General features: G+C 39.9%; 1 protein-coding gene across 1 annotated transcript in view; it reads left to right on the forward strand.

Annotated features, from left to right (window-relative positions):
• LOC124384389 (E3 ubiquitin-protein ligase SMURF2-like) overlaps positions 1-13,124 on the forward strand; it is a 63,949-nt gene that overhangs the window by 11,024 nt on the left and 39,801 nt on the right. The window lies entirely within an intron of this gene.

Consider the following 13,124-nt stretch of genomic DNA (forward strand, 5'->3'; position numbering starts at 1 on the left):
ACGCTACTCGTCCTTTACATTGAGCATTTTAATGTGCATGTAAAAACACACTTTATCAGTTTTCATTCCAGAGATTTCAAAACAAAACTGTTAATGTTATTCCAGTGCAAAGCTAAAGACCAAACTGCAGATATGAAACAGGTCTTGACGGATCGGCTGCATTTAAGCTCTAAACAACGCAGCTCCATTTTGCATGCACCTGTGTGTCGGTCTGAAACGAAAAAAAAAAGACTTCTATTGAAAGACTATCGACTGTGAAAGGACAATGTTTGGAACAATGCAAACTAAGCTTATGAAGTGCTGACATGAGTTCTGCTCAAGATTTACACAGGTTTGCATGCGGGCATGTTTTAACAAACACAACCTGCCTTCTGCTCTTGTTCTCATACCCAATCTCTCAACACGTTCATCTTATGTAACCTTTGTACGCTTAAGTCATCATAGTCATATATACACTATTTGTACTGGGATGCCTGACTTTTTCCAGCCATTTGTCATTATTTCTAAACTGTTACCACAAATTGGAGGCACGCAATCTTATAGAATGTCTTCGGCTGCATTAGTATTAAATTTCCCCTTCACTTGAACTAGGAGACCTAAACCTGTTCCAGCATGACAGTGTTTCCTGTAAATATATAAAGATAAGGTTTACATGGGTTGGAGTGCAAGATCTTGAGTGGCCTGCTATAGAGCTCTGACCTCAACACTACTGAACACCTTTCGGATGAATTTGAACGCCGACTGCACCCCAGACCTTCTCACCCTACACTAGTATCTGACTTTACTAAAGCCCTTGTGGCTGAATGAGCACAAATCTCCACAATCTAGTGGAGCACAGCCCAACCCCCCAAATTTTGTGTTTTCTATTAAATTAAGTATTAAAACTACTAATAACGACCCCAAACACAAGACCAACATGACAAATGCCTTGCTGAGTAAGCTGAAGCGGGCCAAATATGCCTCCTCAGCCCTGTTGAGCTCCTGTGGGGCATCTTCAAGCGGAAGTTGGAGAAGCGTCATTTGTCTAACATCCAGCAACTTCGTGATGTCATTACGGAGGAGTGGAAGAGGATCCCAACAACAACCTGTGCAGCTCTGGTAAATTCCATCCCCAGGAGAATTGAGGCAGTGCTAAATAACAATGTTGCTCATTGATACTTTGCACACAGTTTTGACACTAGGGTGTACTCATTTTGTTGGCAGTTTTTTAGACAATAATCGCTGTTGCTGTTTTGCCTGCACATTGCAATGGCAATAAAGTTCTATCAATGTGTCTGTCTTTCTGTCAGAATTTCTGACGTGAAAGAGTCTGTATTTAAAAATCTTCAGTACATCTTCAGTGCTTCGGGTCTAAGTGGTTCAGTAGCCTGTCCCGAGAAATGTATTAGTCGAGGCGGGAATACACCCTGGATGGGATTTCCAGTCCCCCACAGGGCGCCATAGTCATTTACACACTCTTTAACACCTAGGGGCAATTTGGCATAACCAGTATACACACTGGTGTTATTTTGGAGTATAGGAGGAAACTCGAGAACCCATAGGAGATGTGGAGACAATGCTAGACTCCACACAGGACGTAATCCGAGCACACGTCTGACCCGAGGACCCTGGGGGGCCATTAATACCCACCTCGGTGCTAAACACCAGAGGCAAATTTCGCACATTAAGCATGTCTTGGCAGATTATCTGCATACCGCACGTGTACATACAGTATCTTTATTTTCAATCAAACTATTATTTTCATCCATTTTATACCATGCACCTTCAATAAAAAAAAAAGAAAGCAGTAATTGTTCATTTCCCAGTAGGGTGTGTTTGTAAGTCTCTTGTTTCATGGACATACTTGGATTTAAGGTGTATGCATTGCCAGCGTGTGAATAAATGATGCACTATTTTCAGACAGTGTTTATTCAGACATCCGTTGCTCGGAAAACCCTCCGAATTGAGCCTTTAAGACTCGTTTTAAAGTGCTGAATAAGAGCCTTATAGTCTCACTGACATACTGAAAACCTTCTACACCTCTTAAACCTATTACATCTGACTGTTTAGAGCACGACTTGAGGGGTGATGAGGAATTCAAGAGGACACAGTGCTGTCTCTCTGTTCCTGCTCGAACAGGCCGTCTCGCTTTCTTTGCGTGCGACCTGACCGCTCTCTGCAGGAGGTTTGTTGGTTTAATATGCCGTGGTAATCGGAGCTTCCTGAGCTTCTCAGGCTGTGGGAAAAATCATGTAGGGGGAGAGAGAAAAAAGCAGAAAGAGAAAGAGGGGACAGCGGGTGTGACCAAGAGAGAAAGAACGACTTTCCGACAGCAGGATTGATATGACTGGCTGTGGTCGAGTAAAATATTCAAGAACAGAGGTGTTACGTGGCCTGTCGTGAAGTGCACTTATTTCACGTTTTAATTCTGTTAGAAATGATTTCATGTATTATATTTGATATGCCTCATGCTAAAGCAGCTGTTCTATTATCAGCCTCTCTTTATTTTGAGCTTTTTTTGTTATTATTAAATTAAGGCAAAAGAAAAGGTTCTTAGGTCACCTGAGAAAAAAAAAACCCTTAGAGTGTGCTTCACCCTGTCAACTGTTTTTATTTTCTATACATCCACATTGTGGTGTATTTGCTGTACGTGTCTTAGTGCACAGGTTGTGTTATAAACAATGACCTGTTTCAGTAAAATAGTTTTCTACTTGGGTGATGAATTTGAAGCTGTACTTAAGTCTTACCATAATGCGAAGTACTTGAATAAAGAACATTGGTACTTTTACCACCTCAGGCTATTATGCTTTGCATGTGGTTTGTAATTGTCACGCTTATTTTGTACTCATCCAAATGCTTTCAACTGCCAAAATCTGGTGAAATAATTCCTCTTCAGATTGGAGTGTAAAGTTCATCCAGTGTCTTCTTTGACACAAACCAAAACTGTGGCAATCATATTCTGCGAGTTAAATTTGGGTCTGGATGCAGTTGCATCTCAGATGTTTCTGCATTTCCTGCATTAGCGTTTTTCTTTTTCTTCTTGCTTTTGTGTAGTTTCTAAGTATACGGTCCGTTACAGAATTATCTCTTAGACTACTGTGTTCTGAGTGATAATGCCGATCGTTGCTATGGAAAACTTTTGGACTGCGACTAGTGTGGATGGTTTGCTACAATTGCCATGAAATGAAACGTTAAATTTTTTTTTCAATCAAATGTCCATCAGTGAACAGTTGATAATCTCAACAATGAGGGAACAATAATGAATGGACATTCGGTGTCACTCAGATGAGGATGGGTTCCTCTTTTGAGTCTGGTTCCTCTTTTAAGTCTGCTTCGCTCTCAGGAGTTTTTCCTTGCCACTGTCGAGACTGGCTCACTCATTAGTAATAAACTTATATGGACTAATTTATAATGCTAAAAATGCATATCTGCTAACGATTTCATTATGTCAAACTGATTTGGGACAATATCTGTTGTTAAAAACCTTATACCAATTAAATTGAATTGAATTTTGACACAAAATTAATTAATTATGCAGCCAGGCAAAAAGTTTCTACATTCAAATTTGACTAGCTGCTTTGCTAATTTCTGTAAGATGCTGGAATCAGTGCTAGTCTAACATTGCATTAGCAAAAAATAAATAAATAGCTGTGCAAAATATAGCGTTGGCTAGTTTGCAAAACTTACCTTAACAAGCATGTGGTTTTTTTTGCCTTTCATGGAGGCAAAGGATACACAACTTCTTATCTTTTAAATATTTCATGGTATTAAAATATTTTGCTGAGATGTTTTTGATTTCATATACAGTGTAGTCATTGGTTTTTAGTGTATAGTCATAACAGTTTGAAGAAGAACCACAACTGTGTAAACCATTCAAATAGACGTTCAAAATTCTTTCTAAATGTAACTGAATGACACATCGAGTGAGCAAACAAGCTAATGCACACTCCATCATCTTCTAAATAAAATCCCGTTTCATATTTTGATTTGACTCTTTGACTATTATTATTTATGACCTGGTGCTCATGTCATGTGACCACACGGTGGGGAGTTCCGTAGCTATTCTGTCACTGTTGGAACGAGTCATCAGTTCCCGTAGCAGAAAAACAACAAACAGTTCGAGTATTTAACCGACATCTAATCATTTCTCATTGGTGCATTATTTTATTAGCTCTGACTCTCTAGATTTTCACATAGGATCTGGAGAATTGTAGAACGGGTCAATGGTGGTTGATGTTTTGATGGTTTATGTGCAAGGCAAAGGTTTTCCAACATGTCAGATATTTCTTTGGCAAGAATTAAGATGAAACGCATTTTTAGGAGACAGGAAGCTGACGGGAAATTTCATAGCAGTGACTCGTTTCGATGCTGGCCAGAAGGAAGGTTCTTCTTGGTTTTTTTTTTTGTGTGCTATCTCAGTAGAGTAGAGTATTTTCTTTAGAAAACGGTCCTGTGTGACTAATGTACTGATATGTATACACTATACAGACAAAAGTATTGGGACACCTGACCTTAAAAATTCTAAACAAATTTTGTGTTCACTAAAACTTGGAAACCCAAACCTGTTCCAGCATGGCAATGCCTTTTGTGCACAAAGCGAGCTCCATGAAGATATGGTTTACATGGTTTGGAGTGGAAGCTCTCCTGCTATAGAGCTCTGATCTCAACCCCACTGAACACCTTTGGGATGACTTGGAATGCTGACTGCACCCCAGACCACCTCACCTACATCAGTACCGGACTTTCATCCTTGTGGACATGAACACAAATGTCTGCAAGCACACTCCAAAATCTAGTGGAACATCTTTCCAGAAGAGTGGAGAGAATTATAAGAGCAAATTGGGACTAAATGTGGAATGCGATGCTCAAAAAGCACATACCATACTTATGACCAGGTGTACATGTACACTCCCAGAACGTTTACGCTAAACAAAACAATGCTAGCTAGTAACAACCATGGCTAGCTAGTCATTGCTCACTAGCTGTCTAGATTAGAATTATTATTAATATCCATAATGCATATCAAAAATCACTAGGTTTATCTCTAGAGAGGGTGCCTTTGTTGTAACTTGATTTTTCGGTAGAAAATCGAGAATTTTCACATTTTAATATCTCACAGATGCTTATAAGAATGCACTCGTTCCAACAAATATTTGCAAGCGTCGCCGTAAAAAAGACTCGGCAGCGCTTTTTAATAGCATCGCATTCCACCTGCCTTACAACCGCTTCCCATATAATTAAATGTTAACCGCGTGCTGGCAGTTGAGGGGAAAAAAAAACACACCTCGTGTAACACAGCCTTAGAGTTAAATAGGAGGGTCCTACATACCATGTTACCCCCACACACCTGCAGTCGTCTCAGTTGTTTATGAACTGATTGGCTTATGATTGGACATTTACTATGTCCAACTGTGTGTCTTTGTTTTTCTTTTTTTTTTTTCTTTTTATCCACCCCACAGTCTTTTGTCTTTAATCACTTTGTCCATCACTACTTCTTGGACTCCTTTTCTATTTCGGGTCTCTTGTTTTCTCCCTCGCCCCCGTTTCCCAAGATTTAAGCCCTCCACCCTCTTTCCTCCCCCTTTTCCTTGTTCCTGTCCTCCGTCTCTTGACGGTCCCGTCTTCCTGCATTCCTCCAGCTGATCCCAGGCCAGATGGGAGGATGATTCATCGTCTCCGTATGGGCTGTGATTGAAATTTCAGGCTGCTCGTGTTCCCAGTAGATGAGACGGCACTTTAAGCCACACGGATGTTCGGGAATGTTGCAGTTCTCTGGAACTTTTGATGTTCAGTCAGAGCTTTTCTTATGTCTTACTGTGATCTGTCTTTTCGGACAGATAACATCTTCTTACGATGTCTTACGAGCAGCAGTCTGTCTGTCTGTCTTTTTTTTTTTTTTTTTTTTTTTTGGTACGTTGTTTAGTTATTGTCTAAGTTCCATTCCTCACCACACACAGTCAAATCAATTAACAGAAGCAGACACAGATTCATAAACACGCACTGCCCAAACCCCACTAGTATTGGCATATGTTGTCTATGTTGTGAGTGTGTTGGGTGTGTCTTACTCCAGAGGGACAAAGAGCCCTGCTGGTCCTTGCTGAATGACATCATTAGCATGTGAAATATTTTCCTTTGGAATGGCTTGTGTGCAAGTGTGTGTGTGTGTGTGTGTGTGTGTGTGTGTGTGTGCTGGGTGGAAGGAAAGCACATAATAGTCAGTGACAGGAAGTGGCGATAAGAGACGGCGTCAGACTATGATGGCCTCCTGACTCCATGTGTGTGAGTAAGAGAGAGAGGAGGAGAGTAGTGTTGTGTGAGTTCCTGTACTAGAGACACTGTGTAGTTGTGTGTGTGTGTGTGTGTGTGTGTGTACAAGAACAGAACAATGCTGTGAATGAGGCTCTCCCGGAGTCTAAACAGAGAGAACAGCCAGAGAGGTGAAGGGCTCATTTCCAGCTGTTATTACCCGGAAACATGGTGGTGATCCTGTGTGTGTGTGTGTGTGTGTGTGTGTGTGTGTGAGAGAGAGAGAGAGAGAGAGATTGTCTGGCTTCAAACACGGACAACTAGTTCCATTTAGAAGGTAGCACAGCTGTCTTATTTTGATCAAACCATCCCACACCACTAATGTATTCTGGACTACAGCAGGTTAAAAGTCTCACCATATCTGTGCCAGATCAGATCCGGTACTGCAAAAAAGAACCCAGGCCAAATCTGACCAGTTTAAAGGGATCGGCATTAAAGCCGGAGATAAAACTGGCCCAGCTTAACGCTGAACATTGGTAGATCTGGCCTTTAAAATGGGCCACATTTGCTCCAATGGTAGCATAGATCTGGTTAAGAGTTAGCACTTGTCCCATAGCCCCATCCCACACATTTATTTCTAAAACCAAATTAAATCTGAAAGTAATACAAATATTGCAAGTTAATAGGCTCATGCTTTATAAAGTCAGCTAGATAGTTTGCCTGTCCAGTCACAATCCTGTTGAACTGCTCTGGGATGAACTGGATTACAAGGTCAAATCTCTAACTAGTGAAGGACAACTTTGGCAAGTTTGAAAAGGAGCATGGCAAAGTATTTCCGCTGAATGTTTGGAGAACTATCCGGATGCCATGATTGTGTAAAGCTGTTATTCATGCTAAGGGAGGATTTCTTAATTTTTTGCTCAAAGTAAAAATTCATACCGGTAATTTACCTAGTTTATCGCGTCGAAACAAAAGGAACACGCAAGTTTTTAAGCACTAGAATGTCCGCTTGTTGACCACAAACGATCCGGCATTAAAAATCCCTTGAACACTTCAGATTTCGCTTAATCTCTTCCTGCTTCGCTGGCGGGCTTGTTCCAAAGATACCGAAACCTATTGTTGAATGAAAAAGCATCAGGTTTCACTCCATCTTATGTAACACCACAGGTTATAAAAGTTTGAATCTTTGAAACAATCTTGCAAGCCACAGCTTTTAAAGAGTCACTAAGGCATACTGATAAGATCTGATACGACTCATCAGAAGTCCAGTTTGTATGATGTCGGTTGCCATAGTACTGGCGTAGGAATAACATAAACAGCCGTAGCTGAGATACAGATTTTATGTAGTCGTAGCTTTTGCAGTAATGCCATTTTGAACCATATGAAAAGCATATGAATTAGAGGAAGATCATTAAGTCAAGTTTATTATTTTTTTATTTTTTGCCTGAAATACACTGACATCCAAATGTCGGGAGATGAAATATGTTTTACTGCCTCCTTCTATCCTACGTCTTTACTTGAAGATGGATAAATGAGGTCCATTATTGTTTGTGTGTGAATGTTTCAAGCTAATAAACACATTTAATGCACAGCTGAAGAAGTTAAAAGAACAAAATGCAATTTTAGTGTTAAAAAAAAGAACACTAAATGCTGGGGTGTAATTTTATAATTTTTTTTGCCTACTTAAACTTGATTTAAAATCGTCATATAAAGAAATACCTCATGCAAAAAAAAGTTGGCGACTGTGATTTATTTTTGACATCGAATGCGTTCTTTTGTTTCGTCGTTGTTCTTTTGTACAGCGCTAGCCTTCGGTTTGTTTTCAGGTGAATCCATCTCATTAAAATATTAGAGTGCGTCTCTTTCTCCTGAAACGCTTCAGGTGCGGGATGGATAGTAGATCAGCTCTGTCTCAGGCGTGTCAGTCGGTGTTTGCATTCACATAAACATGGAACATTCCTCTGTAAACAAACTCGTAGCCACTCTTAGCTGTGTGGATTTAACATTCTGCTAACTACTGTCTCTATTTACATCCTGGTCTTTGAGCTGCTTTCTTGAGGAGATGCGTGTTATGACATTTGTAAAGGATTCCCTATTTTTTCTTTCTTCGACAGGTTGTTTGTTATGAAGCAGGCTGAGCATGGTTTTGCAGGTTATATTGGTTTTAACAGTGCAATGTTTTTACTTCATGTTAATTGTAAGAAAAAATATATATATTTCTGACTAGATTTTGCTTTGGGTGAGGGGAAGGACAATGTGTGCAAAATAAAACAAGACATTCTGACTGAAAGGATGGTTTAAAGAGATCCGACATGAAGAAGTGTTGCTGTTACCACGTCAACGTCGATCGTTTTATTTCTCTCTCACGCCTGACATAACAGCGTACCGTACTCTCTTCATGTATGTTTGATTGTGAACATAAATGACAGAATGACCTAGGTATATATGCAAATATCTTTATCATGTTCGACAGGTTTTTGAGTAACAATCTCAGAAAGGCATGTAGACTGAGGCCTGAGTCTGTCATTCACCACACTATGATTATTTCCAGTAAACATTTTTAGCATTCTTGGTTGAGCAAAGTAGCTCTGTGAGAGAGGGGTAAAAAGTTCATCCGTCCATTCATTATTCACCTGGTGTGTGTTTGGGGAACAAGAGCGGTGTTTTAAAACAGTTCTGCTTGCCTGCAGCAATTTAGCTGTAGCTTAGTGAAACTTGTGGGAAGATTTACAGTTCCGGTCTGACAGTTCACATGCACTGTTCCCAAATGGCCTGTTTAATTGTGTTATGCTGCACAACATGGACCATACTGGTACTGGTAACTTTTTTTTTTTTTTTTATGATGTTATGTTTTTACTTTTGGCACTCTTTTAAATAAATTTCTTCAATCGCTTTATGAGACTTTCTTACAAAGTCATTATTTTTCAAAATCTATCATGTAAGAGGTGTTAAAAGATGTGTTTTTTAAGTATTAAAGTACAATCAGTGCAATCAGCGAGGTTTTCCTCTAAGAACTAATCATAATTTATGGGTTCTGGGCAAAAAAATGACGACGCTGGTAATGTTTCCTTATAGATGTTTTAAATTTCAGCATTTTGTCTAATTTAGTCTAACATTCCTGCCCTTGCATTCAAAATGAACACTGTTTGCCTTGATATAGTGATTGCGGAGTTTTGTAGCAGCATTTGGCGTCCTGTTTGCTGATTGTTTATAGTGTAATAATTTGTTTCATTGCCTGTGTAATGGCTCTGTAATTTTAAGTTGCTGTTCTGGACTCCTGGATTTCTGGGCACCACTTTGCCTCTGCTACCAGTATCATTTCTGTCTCTTTTTTTGGCATCTGCTGTTTTTCCTTTCTGTCAAACACAGCTTATGTGTGGCATCTATTTTCAGGCCTCCTTCTCAGTTAAAGGTTGACGAATGTGTTTGTTTGGCCTCAAGTCAGCCGCAAACCCCAAGGCCAGTGTTGAAAGTAGGCACTGGGTTCCAACAATGCCTCTGCTGCCAGGAATTCAGGCCACTTTAGGATTCTTAGAATGATCTAGAATTTCAAGTGTTCAATGTCATAGCTTGATCATGGGCTCCTTGGCTAACCTCCTTATATACCTCTTGCCACAGCTCCATCATGCCTTGCATGGATCCATCATTCACTCAGGGGTTCAGCTTTGCTGTGGGCCTCTTCTTTCAGGTTTGTTGTTCATAGCCCAGCTGCTCATTATAAATCTTGGTGGAGTTCGGTCTTGAGCCCTATGGAGCTTTATGTTGTTCTTTCATGGGTTCAGTGGTCCAGCTTTGATTTGGGCCTCCTAATGCATCTTGATTGTAGGCCTCAGGGCTTGTGTTGCTCATTCATGGACACTTTTTTTACATTTCCAATTTTACTTCAGTGGCCTCAGTGGTACAGCTTGGTATTATGGATTAGCTTCATCAAGATGTGTGCTTTTTAATGGATCTAGTAATGTGGGTTGCATTGGTTCTCTTGTTAGAGCTTCATTATAGGCCTCCTGGCTAATGAGCAGATTGAACTTCTTCTAAATGGCAGTGGCCCAGCTTTGCAGAGGGCCTCTTGGTACAGCTCTAATGTACACTTTATAGACCTTCCCTGCTTTGGGATTCCTGAAGCTGCTCTGTTGTAGGACTCAGATCCCAGCTCTGCATTGGAATTCCAATCACTGACTCATATTAGATTTACATTGTAAGTCTGTGTCACTGGGCGTCCTGACACAGCTTTTGGACCCCGTGTTCCAGTTCAGCATGCAGACTTATTTTGCAACTCTATTGTAGGCCCTGTGGTATTTGCTGTGGTTTCCAGTCCGCAGCTGCACTCCACTTGGTCTGGCTTTTTACGACCTGCCAGTAGCTGCTTAGATTTGTGGCCTTGTTGCTCCTTTGTTAAGAGGCATATAATCCTGGCAGTGAATGCCGTACAGTATAATTGAAGACATTGTTCTTGTATTTGTCTAAAATGTTCTTGTTTTGTGTGTGTCTGTTTTTGTGTGTGCACACATTGGTTTAGGTCACAGAGGTCACACTTTCCTGCATTCAGATTTTTGTTGTGGATGTTAATCTTTTCACCTGTATGTGCATCATTTCGTGCTTTGTGCTACTTGGGGCACGGCGGAAATTTGGCATTTTGCTGGCATGGCTTGAGTAGACGTGTGCAGGGAATGATAATATAAATATCAAAATAATGTTAAGCATATGATTGTTTTGCTTTCACCAGATCACCAAACAGCAATAGTAGAATATCTCGTGTAAGAACGGCATTCTCCACTCTAGTACTGCTACAGATTGTGGTTGTTGAATTGTGGGATTTTGGTTGTATGTGTGCATGTTTTCCATCATCCCACCAGTTCTAAATGATGGACCATAGACACTTTGAGTAATTCTCTACCATAGTGTCTATGTAAAGTAAGGATAAAACTAGTCTAGAAATTTTGTCTACACTTGGCTCTTCTTTCTTTTTTTTCAAGCAATAATGAAGCAATTTGGAAGGAACATTGCTTTGAACAGCATGTGTCTTTAAAGAAAATGGCAAGACAAAATCTTTTTAAAAATGCTTTAGCATTAATATTTCTGTAATATCAGAAGCACTCGCTACTCATCGTGTGAAACATTGATGACATCCATGGGCAATTTGCACCATTTGAAGCATGGAATGCTATGTATCTATTACTAGGGAGCCTTTTTCAGACCAGCCCTGTGTCCTACGTTACACATTCTTGATGAAAAGGAGCAACTGCAGCCATCAACAGCCTCCCTTCTCAGGAATTTCTCACCATGTTAGTGCTGCTTCACTTCACATGAGACCCTTCCAGTGGTGTTGGTTTTCTTCTCTTTTACCTCATGGCAAGTCTGGGTCACTGGGTCACGATGGCAGTCGAAACCTGTACGAGTGTTATTTTTTTCCCTTTGGCCTTTAAAAAGACACAGGTTCCTGGCAATTAGCCAGGAGGTTCTTTGCTTATCGCCGTTCTCAGGCCCTGCAGTATCAGCGTTATGTTAGAGCAACCATGAAATGGATATGGTAGCAGTAGAGGTGTGGCACAGCGTCATAGGACTGGGACTGCGCAGAAACTGGCGTCTGCTCTGAACAGGGGTGTTTAAGGTGTTCGCACTCAATGCTTTTGTCCTGTCGCTCACATTCTGGAGAAGTTAAAGAGGTCACTGTTCCGTAAGGTTCATGTTACCATGTTTTGCAGACTCCACTACTCCACAGGTGCTGCAACCTCTAAGAGAATAATATATATAACCTTTTCTGCATAAGAGTATAATTCGATTATTTGTTGGTGCACTTGCCAGTTCTCTGCATTTTCTTCAGTTATGGTGGTGGTGATTTATTTTTGCTCGACACTCTCATGTACTGAGAAATGAACTGCAGCAACATTAAGTTAGGAAACAATACAGCAACAGTAACCAGACAATAACTACATCAGTAACTATAGCAGTAAAAAGTAAAATAAGTCTTGTACAGTGACATGACAACTATATTTGTTTTTTTAACAACAATTAGAGTTGATTGGAAATAAAAAAAAAAAAACCTCCTAGCCTTATTTTTCCCAGAGCATGAACTTTACCTAAAAGTAAATTTTCAAAGATATAAATGTTATATAAGATATCAAAGTCATGTAGGGCCGTGTTCTCCTTGAATGATTTACTCTGGTGGTATGTGTGACTTTTAAATATGCTGGTTGCTCAGAATCTATGGCAAAATTCATGAAAAGGTGGGCTTGTCACCTAAGCTAAGTATAATTACAGTGTAGGTTTACTTATAAAGAAGATTTTCTCTGTAATATAGCAAATATTAACTTTCCTTGAGTTTCTGGTTGTTTCAGCTGTCCATAGTTCCATAGTACAGGCTTTACAGCTATCTACTAGCTAGATAAATTATTAGCCTAGGTAATAAGCAAGCTTGAACTCTGCATTCTTTTTTTGGTTGACTAGCAGTGTTGTTACACCTTGTGGTGGGTGCATCCTGTGTTCACAAGATCCATTAATTCAGTTAGGAGATTAAAACAGTTTATAGTTAAATAGCAAATAGCAATAGGAGATATCAATTTATCCTCTACCATCTCTGCCCAATATAATGACTTTGTCCTATTTTGCATATTCATAAACAATGTATGGAATCATAGCACGCTAATATAAAGAACTATAAAGAACTACATGGTTCATTATTAAATTTTTTTTTACCCGTTGTTACTGACAAACACCATCACAAATATGTTGCCACTGGTCGACACACCCTTAACATAAAAGCTACACATGGCCTTTGAACAGCACAGTACATTTTGGGGATTCTGCACTCTCTAGGACAATAGCTATTGAGCATCCTTAAGAGATTTTCTCAGTGCTCTGGATATTCTACACTGTGTTTGGAACATGAATAGGGTGTGGTT

This window comes from Silurus meridionalis, chromosome 1, assembly GCF_014805685.1.
Source record: "Silurus meridionalis isolate SWU-2019-XX chromosome 1, ASM1480568v1, whole genome shotgun sequence".
NCBI classification, from domain to species: Eukaryota; Metazoa; Chordata; class Actinopteri; order Siluriformes; family Siluridae; genus Silurus; species Silurus meridionalis.